The sequence below is a fragment of the Loxodonta africana genome, chromosome 1 (assembly GCF_030014295.1).
Source record: "Loxodonta africana isolate mLoxAfr1 chromosome 1, mLoxAfr1.hap2, whole genome shotgun sequence".
NCBI classification, from domain to species: Eukaryota; Metazoa; Chordata; class Mammalia; order Proboscidea; family Elephantidae; genus Loxodonta; species Loxodonta africana.
In genome coordinates this window covers 147,996,033-148,006,350 of record NC_087342.1, presented here as the reverse complement: position 1 = coordinate 148,006,350, position 10,318 = coordinate 147,996,033, and positions in this window count along the sequence as shown.

Sequence of the window (10,318 nt, the reverse complement as noted above, 5' to 3'; positions counted from 1 at the left end):
TAGAGCTGAACTAAATGAATTAGAGAACAGAAAAACAATTGAAAGAATTAACAAAGCCAAAAGCTGGTTCTTTGAAAAAATTAACAAAATTGATAAACCATTGGCTAGACTGACTAAAGAAATACAGGAAAGGAAACAAATAACCCGAATAAGAAACGAGAAGGGCCACATCACAACAGACCCAACTGAAATTAAAAGAATCATTTCAGATTATTACGAAAAATTGTACTCTAACAAATTTGAAAACCTAGAAGAAATGGATGAATTCCTGGAAAAACACTACCTACCTAAACTAACACATTCAGAAGTAGAACAACTAAATAGACCCATAACAAAAAAAGAGATTGAAACGGTAATCAAAAAACTCCCAAAAACAAAAACCCCTGGCCCGGACGGCTTCACTGCAGAGTTCCACCAAACTTTCAGAGAAGAGTTAACACCACTACTACTAAAGGTATTTCAAAGCATAGAAAGTGACAGAATACTACTCAACTCATTCTATGAAGCCACCATCTCCCTGATACCAAAACCAGGTAAAGACATTACAAAAAAAGAAAATTACAGACCTATATCCCTCATGAACATAGATGCAAAAATCCTCAACAAAATTCTAGCCAATAGAATTCAACAACATATCAAAAAAATAATTCACCCTGATCAAGTGGGATTTATACCAGGTATGCAAGGCTGGTTTAATATCAGAAAAACCATTAATGTAATCCATCACATAAATAAAACAAAAGACAAAAACCACATGATCTTATCAATTGATGCAGAAAAGGCATTTGACAAAGTCCAAAACCCATTTATGATAAAAACTCTCACCAAAGTAGGAATTGAAGGAAAATTCCTCAACATAATAAAGGGCATCTATGCAAAGCCAACAGCCAACATCATTCTAAATGGAGAGAACCTGAAAGCATTTCCCTTGAGAACGGGAACCAGACAAGGATGCCCTTTATCACCGCTCTTATTCAACATCGTGCTAGAAGTCCTAGCCAGGGCAATTAGGCTAGACAAAGAAATAAAGGGCATCCAGATTGGCAAGCAGGAAGTAAAATTATCTCTATTTGCAGATGACATGATCTTATACATAGAAAACCCCAAGGAATCCTCCAGAAAACTACTGAAACTAATAGAAGAGTTTGGCAGAGTCTCAGGTTATAAGATAAACATACAAAAATAACTTGGATTCCTCTACATCAACAAAAAGAACATCAAACAGGAAATAACCAAATCAATACCATTCACAGTAGCCCCCAAGAAGATAAAATACTTAGGAATAAATCTTACCAAGGATGTAAAAGACCTATACAAAGAAAACTACAAAGCTCTACTACAAGAAATTCAAAAGGACATACTTAAGTGGAAAAACATACCTTGCTCATGGATAGGAAGACTTAACGTAGTAAAAATGTCTATTCTACCAAAAGCCATCTATACATACAATGCACTTCCGATCCAAATTCCAATGTCATTTTTTAAGGTGGTAGAGAAACAAATCACCGACTTCGTATGGAAGGGAAAGAAGCCTCGGATAAGCAAAGCATTACTGAAAAAGAAGAAGAAAGTGGGAGGTCTCACTCTACCTGATTTCAGAACCTATTATACAGCCACAGTAGTCAAAACAGCCTGGTATTGGTACAACTACAGGCACATAGACCAGTGGAACAGAATTGAGAACCCAGATATAAATCCAACCACATATGAGCAGCTGATATTTGACAAAGGTCCAGTGTCAGTTAATTGGGGAAAAAATAGTCTTTTTAACAAATGGTGCTGGCACAACTGGATATCCATTTGCAAAAAAATGAAACAGGACCCATACCTCACACCAAGCACAAAAACTAACTCCAAGTGGATCAAAGAACTAAACATAAAGGCTAAAATGATAAAGATCATGGAAGAAAAAATAGGGACAACCCTAGGAGCCCTAATACAAGGCATAAACAGAATACAAAACATTACCAAAAATGATGAAGAGAAACCAGATAACTGGGAGCTCCTAAAAATCAAACACCTATGCTCATCTAAAGACTTCACCAAAAGAGTCGAAAGACCACCTACAGACTGGGAAAGAATTTTCAGCTATGACATCTCCGACCAGCGCCTGATCTCTAAAATCTACATGATTCTGTCAAAACTCAACCACAAAAAGACAAACAACACAATCAAGAAGTGGGCAAAGGAAATGAACACACACTTCACTAAAGAAGATATTCAGGCAGCTAACAGATACATGAGAAAATGTTCTCGATCATTAGCCATTAGAGAAATGCAAATTAAAACTACAATAAGATTCCATCTCACTCCAACAAGGCTGGCATTAATCCAAAAAACACAAAATAATAAATGTTGGAGAGGCTGCGGAGAGATTGGAACTCTTATACACTGCTGGTGGGAATGTAAAATGGTACAACCACTTTGGAAATCTATCTGGCGTTATCTTAAACAGTTAGAAATAGAACTACCATACAACCCAGAAATCCCACCCCTCGGAATATACCCTAGAGAAACAAGAGCCTTCACACAAACAGATATACGCACACCCATGTTTATTGCAGCACTGTTTACAATACCAAAAAGCTGGAAGCAACCAAGGTGTCCATCAATGGATGAATGGGTAAATAAATTGTGGTATATTCACACAATGGAATACTACGCATCGATAAAGAACAGTGACGAATCTGTGAAACATTTCATAACATGGAGGAACCTGGAAGGCATTATGCTGAGCGAAATCAGTCAGAGGCAAAAGGACAAATATTGTATAAGACCACTATTATAAGATCTTGAGAAATAGTATAAACTGAGAAGAACACATACTTTTGTGGTTACGAGGGGGGGGAGGGAGGGAGGGAGGGAGAGGGTTTTTTACTGATTAATTAGTAGATAAGAACTGCTTTAGGTGAAGGGAAGGACAATACTCAATACATCGAAGGTCACCCCAATTGGACTGGACCAAAAGCAAAGAAGTTTCCGGGATAAAATGAATGCCTCAAAGGTCAGCGGAGCAAGGGCGGGGGTTTGGGAACCATGCTCTAAGGGGACTTCTAAGTCAATTGGCAAAATAGTTCTGTTATGAAAACATTCTGCATAGCACTTTGAAATGTGGCCTCTGGGGTCTTAAATGCTAACAAGCGGCCATCTAAGATGCATCAATTGGTCTCAACCCACCTGGAGCAAAGGAGAATGAAGAACACCAAGGTCACACGACAACTAAGAGCCCAAGAGACAGAAAGGGCCACATGAACCAGAGACCTGCATCATCCTGAGACCAGAAGAACTAGTTGGTGCCCGGCCACAATCGATGACTGCCCTGACAGGGAGCACAATAGAGAACCCCTGAGGGAACAGGAGATCAGTGGGATGCAGACCCCAAATTCTCATAAAAATACCATACTTAATGGTCTGACTGTGACTAGAGGTATCCCGGCGGGCATGGTCCCCAAACCTTCTGTTGGCCCAGGACAGGAACCATTCCCGAAGACAACTCATCAGACATGAAAGGGACTGGACAGTGGGTAGGAGAGAGATGCTGAAGAAGAGTGAGCTAATTATATCAGGTGGACACTTGAGACTGTGTTGGCATCTCCTGTCTGGAGGGGGGATGGGAGGATAGAGAGAGCTGGAAGCTGGCAAAATTGTCACGAAAGGAGAGACTGGAAGGGCTGACTCATTAGGGGGAGAGCAAGTGGGAGTAAGGAGTAAGATGTATATAAACTTATATCTGACAGACTGACTTGATTTGTAAACGTTCACTTGAAGCTCAATAAAAGTTAATAAAAAAAAAAAAAAAACTGAACCAGTCAGTATTCACTATGCCCTCAAACCCAAAGTCTCCTAAAGAAAATGATGTGGGCTGGTGACAAGAGAGGAGTCATTCTCATTGATTTACCTTTTTCTAAAAATAAGGCAGAGAAAAGAAAATTCTAAATACTGCTAACTCAACTATGAACAATTTTGATAATTCAGAATATTATTCTCTTGAATCTTATTGAACAAAACAAGTTTGATACATGAGCATGCTTACAATCTAAACTCCTTAACATTAGTATGGCCTTAGTTTCTTTCTGGTTTTTGACAAGTGGAAAATCATCTGTCAGGGAAAGTTGCCAACATGAGCTCAAACTTCCTTCACCTTCTTCATCCCAAACTTAAGGAAAAACTATCACAAACACAACTTGAAAAACTATGCACCCCCTTTACAAGATTAGAAAAAAAATCAAATTTCCTCAAAACTATATTATATCTATTTTTTTAGTGGATATTGTATGGCCTTTTTTTTTTTTTTCTTTTTGGTCTTGTGTACCTTGTACATTGCATCTCCACCCTGTTAGATTGTTAGATGTCAACAACTGTTTACTAATTTAATCCAAAATACATATCGATAACCCTTTATTATATTGTTATATAAAAGCATTAATATAAACAGCTTCAATTTATGTTAATTTCATTTGATTATTTCCGTAGACTTTTTAAGATTTTTACAGACATGAGTTTCACTTGATTTGCAAATAAATTGACTGAAATATTATTGTCCATTTTCTGGGTATCTGTAGTAGAGACAGCATATGAATATTTAGAGAAGTTCAGTAAAACCTGTCAGTACTTAGCAGTCCTACAGTCTTACAGAAAGGTTGGATATAAAAATCCCAGGAAAACAATAGCTTGTACCATGACAAGCTTGAGAAATCAAAGAATAGTTTATATAAATCTTTCCTAGCTCACCAACATAGTTCAACCAGAAACTGTGTACCACGGATTAAAAAACTGGCAATAGCCATCTGTCTCATTTTCCTTGTTCCATGCAGGCAGGATACATTTTCTAGACCTTCCCAGCCAGGATGATATGGCGGATGACATATCTGATATTGATGATCCACTCACCCTCCTTGGACCACTAAGTGGCTGCACTGTGCCCCATTTTTGTTTTTTTGCTCACTCTTCCATGAGAAGTCATTCTCAAGGCATGAGCCAAACAAGCAGTGCACTACCAAAGTCCATCCTATGACTAGCACTCTATCCTTTTATGATGCTCCTACCCATCCCTTGGGAGTTCCTGGGTGGTAAAAATCGTTAACACACTAAAAAGTTTCAGTCCACCCAGAGGTACCTCAGAAGAAAGGCCTGGGAATCTAGTTCCCAAAAATCAGCCATTGAAAACCTGTTAGAGCACAGTTCTACTCTGAATGATATCCATGGGGTAGCCATGAGTCAGAATCAACTCAATGGCAACTGGTAAACTTTCTTTTCCTGTTCACTGAGGGCAGACCTCCCCCTGAATTCACGCTGTGTCATGAGAAAGAAAGCTTTAATCTCTTCTTGGTTTATTTCATCTCTGACCTAGTCAGAGAAGTGAGAACTGACTAAACTCCTCTACATTATTTAGGGATTCAGAATATAATAATATGTAGGAATCCTAATGTATTCCTATAGACAGGTTCAGTGACCAACACATTCAAAATTTAACCCTAAACACAGACTTTACTTCCTTCCAAAGGAATATGATCATATCAACATTCTGTGCATTGTCCCTTTGCAATCCGTTTTATGCTTTCCTTTTTCTCATCCTCCAAAAAGATCCTAACAAAGAGAACTTTAAGAAATTTCTTTTTCATTACACTATAGACTAGTATAAATAATCTGATGAACAGGCACAGAGGTTAATACAAAATGAACTTCTAGATCATAATACAATAAATCTTACAATTTTTAGTAATAATAAATTTTTATTACTTCTCACTTAGTTATCATTATTCATTGCATTACTTGAGAACATATCAACTAATGGGGAGCAATGTAGATTTAATTTTTTTAATATATCCACTTCAATAATCAGGATATTCTTGTATAAACAGAGAAAACTTCAACAGAAAAGGATTAAAAGAAGGAGAGAAAAGTGAACCGAGTGACTCTCCTACCCTAATGGAAGCTTGGGATAAATTTACACAGAGTATTTTGGTTTTGGATTTTTGTTATTCAGCTCCCCAGGAAAAGTGGAAAGAATCTTCTCCATGAACTATCTTCACAGAGAAAGTCATCCTTATGAAGTAAGAATTATTTGGTAGGAGGAAGAGACAGTAATGTTGGGCAGCAGTGAATAATTTAATCTGGATGACAAGTTGGGAACACTAAGACATCATGGGAGGCTGCTAGATCTACTATTTACACTGGAATGCATCAGGTCTCTTAAGTGGAAGAGTAAAGAAGACTTTGGGACTGAGATTCGAGCTTAGTATACCAAGGTTAAAGCACTAAAAAAGAAAGACAAGTGTTGTTTCCCAACCTCTAAAGGAGGAGGGTAACTGATAAATTTCAGTCAGGATACCTGGGCCTTAGCTTAGGTCACTGATTCATAGTTGGCTAGGAAAAGTTTTGTAAGTTCCATACTCAAATGTCAAAAAATTTACAATTTGTTCTGAGTTCTCCAATAGAAAGAATATAAAAACTGAAATACCCAAATACATTTGAGAAGCTTAAAAAATAATGGGGTGAACTGGTTGTAAAAGAACCCTTCCATAACTTTTTTTTGGCGGGGGATATCTTTTTGTTTTCCCTTTTTATTTATTTATTTTTGTTATTGTGCTTTAGACGAAAGTTTACAGAACAAATTAGCTTCTCTTTAAACAATCAATACACATTGTTTTGTGACATTGGTTACCAACCCCGTGACTTGTCAACACTCTCCCTTCTCAACCTTGGGCTCCAATTACCAGCTTTCCTGTCTCCTCCTGCCTTCTGGTTCTTACCCCTGGACTGGTGTGCCCCTTTAGTGTCGCTTTGTTTTATGGGCCTGTCTAATTCTTGGCTGAAGGGCGAACCTCAGGAGTGATTTCAGTACTGAGTTAAAAGGGTGTCTGGGGGCCTTACTCCCGGGGTTTCTCCAGTCTCTGTCAGGCCTGCAAGTCTGGTGTTTTTTTGTGAGTTAGAATTTTGTTTTAGATTTTTCTCCAACTCTGTCCAGGACCCTCTATTGTGATCCCTGTCAGAGCAGTCAGTGGTGGCAGCTGGGCACCATCTAGCTGTGCTGGACTCAGTCTGGTGGAGGTTGTGGTAGTCGTGGTCCATTAGTCTTTTGGACTAATCTTTACCTTGTGTCTTTGGTTTTCTTCATTCTCTCTTGCTCCAGATGGGGTGAGACCAATGGAGTGTCCTAGATGGCCACTCACAAGCTTTTAAGGCCCCAGATGCTACTCACCAAAGTATAACGCAGAACATTTTCTTTATAAACTATGTTATGCCAGTTGATCTAGATGTTCCTGGAGACCATGGTTCCCACAGCCCTCAGCCCAATAATTTGGTCCGTTAGGGAGTTTGGCTGGGTCTATGGAGCTTCCATATCCTGGCCTTAGAGAAGTTGTGCTGGCTTCCCCAGTACGTGTACTGTCTTACCCTTCACCAAAGTTATCTATTGTCTATTTGGTGCTTTTCCATCCCCACCTCTCCCCTTCCCCATAACCATCAACGATTGTTTCTTTTTGTGTGTAAACTTTTTCATGAGTTTTTATAGTAGTGGTCTCATACAATATTTGTCCTCTTGTGATTGACTTATTTCACTCAGTATAATGCCCTCCAGATTCGTCCATGTTATGAGATGCTTCACAGATGCATCATTGTTCTTTATCGTTGTGTAGTACTCCATTGAGTGTATATACCATAGTTTTCCATTCATCTGTTGATGGGCATCTAGGTTGTTTCCATCTTTTTAATATTGTGAACCATGCAGCAATGAACATGGGTGTGCATGTGTCTATTCATGTGATGGCTCTTATTTCTCAAGGATATATTCTTGGTGTGGGATTGCTGGATCATATGGTATTTCTATTTCCAGCTAAGGATGTGCCATATCATTTTCCAAAATGGTTGTACCATTTTACATTCCCACCAGCAGTGCATAAGAGTTTTAATCTCCCAGCAGCCTCTCCAACATTGCTTATTTTCTGTTTTTTCCGTTCATGCCAGTAATGCTGGGGTGAGATGGTATCTTATTGTGGTTTTGATTTACATCTCTAATGGCTAGTGATAGCGAGCATTTCCTCATGTGTCTATTAGCCACTTTAATGTCTTCTTTGGTGAAGCTTCTGTTCGGTTTCTTTGCCCATTTTTTAATTGGATTATTTTACTGTAGATTAGACTTTTGTTGGGTTTGTCATAAGCAAAAATTTTTTCCCAGTCCATAGCTTCTCTTTTTACTCTTTTGGTGAAATCTTTTGATAAGCAGAAGTGTTTAATTTTTAGAAGATCCCAGTTATCTAGCTTATCTTCTGGGGTTTGTTTGTTGTTAGTTATGGTTTGTATCCTGTTAATGCCATGTATTAGGGCCTCTAGCATTGATCCTGTTTTCCCTTCTGTGATCTTTATAATTTTTTGTTTTATATTTAGGTCTTTGATCCATTTTGAATTAGTTTTTGTGTATGGTGTGAGGTATGGGTTCTGTTTCATTTTTTTGCAAATGGACATCCAGTTTTGCCAGCATCATTTATGAAAAAAACTGTCTTTTCCCCATTCAGTGGACTTTGAGCCCTGTCGAAGATCAGGTGACCATAGGTGGATGGATTTACATCTGGGTTCTCAATTCTGTTCCATTGGCCAATGTATCTGTTGTACCAGTATCAGGCTGTTTTGACTACCGTAGCTGCATAGCAGGCTCTGATGTCAAGTAGTAAGGAGTCCTCCTACTCTATTCTTCTTCAGTAATGCTTTAATTATCCAGGGCCTCTTTCCTTTCCATATAAAGCTAATGATTAGTTTTTCCATCTCTTTAAAGAATATTGTTGGTATCTAGATCAAGATTGCATTGTACTTGTAGATTGCTTTCAGTAGAATTGACATTTTCACAATGTTGAGTCTACCTATCCATGAGCATGGTATGTTTTTCCATTTATGTAGATTTCTTTTGGCTTCTCACAGTAGTGTTTTGTAGTTTTCTTTGTATAGGTCTTTTACATCCCTGGTTAGATTTACTCCTAAGTATTTTATTTTTTAGGGGCTATTATTATTATTTTTATTATAAATGGCATTGTTTTCCTGTTGTTCTCTTTACTGGTGTATAGGAATCCAACTGATTTTTTTATGTTTATCTTGTATCCTGCTACTCTGCTGAATCTATTAGTTCCAGTAGTTTTCTTGTGGAGTCTTTTGGATTTTCTATGTATATTATCATATCATCCATAAATAGGAACAGTTTTACTTCTTCATTACCAATTTGGATGCCCTTTTTTTCTTTTTCTTGCCTTATTGCTCTAGCTAGGACTTCTAGCACAATGTTAAATAGAAGTGGTGACAAATGGCATCCTTGTCTTGTTCCTGTTCTCAAGGGGAATGCTTTCAGCCTCTTTCCATTAAGAATGATGTTGGCTTTTGGTTTTGATTAGATGCCCTTTATTATTTGAGGAATTTCCCTTCTATATCTGATTTTATCAGGAATGTGAACCCTTCCTTAACTTTACGGAAGGAGCTCTGGTGGCATAGTGGTTAAAGCCTTCAACTGCTAATTGAAAGATGAACAGTTCAAAACAACCAGTGTCTCCACTGGAAACCCTATGAGGCCGCTATGAGTCAGAATCAACTAGACGGCAGTGAGTTTTGAGTTTTTACCTTTAAGGACACTTTAAAATTGGTAAGAGTAGTATAGGTTAGGATTTGAAAAAATTGGGAGCAATAATAATGACAATTGCCACAGTAAATCTATAGTTAATTTTAATATTGTTGTTGTTATTGGGTGCCATCAATTCAGTTCAGACTCATAACGACCCTATGTACAACAGAACAAAACTGCCCAGCCCTGCATCACCTTCACAATCATTCTTATGCGTGACCCCATTGTTGCAGCCACTGTGTCAATCTGTCTTTTAGAGGGTCTTTCTCTTTTTTGCTGACTCTCTACTTGTTCAACCGTAATGTCTTTCTCCAGGGACTGGTCTCTCCTGATAGCACGTCCAAAGTATGTGAGACAAAGTCTCACCATCCTTGTTTCCAAGGAGCACTTGGCTATACTTTTCCAAGACAGATTTGTTCGTTCTTCTGGTAGTCCATGGTATATTCAATATTCTTTGCCAATGCCATAATTCAAAGGCATCAATTCTTCTTTGCTCTTCTTTATTCATTTTTCAGCTTTCACATGCATATGAGACAACCAAAAACACCATGGCTTGGGTCAGGAGCACCTTAGTCTTCAAGCTGACATCTTTACTTTTTAACACTTTGAAGAGGTCTTTTGCAGCACATTTGCCCAATGCAATGCAGTTCCTGACTGCTGCTTTCATGGGCATTGATTCTGGATCCAAGTAAAGTGAAATTCTTGACAACTTCAATA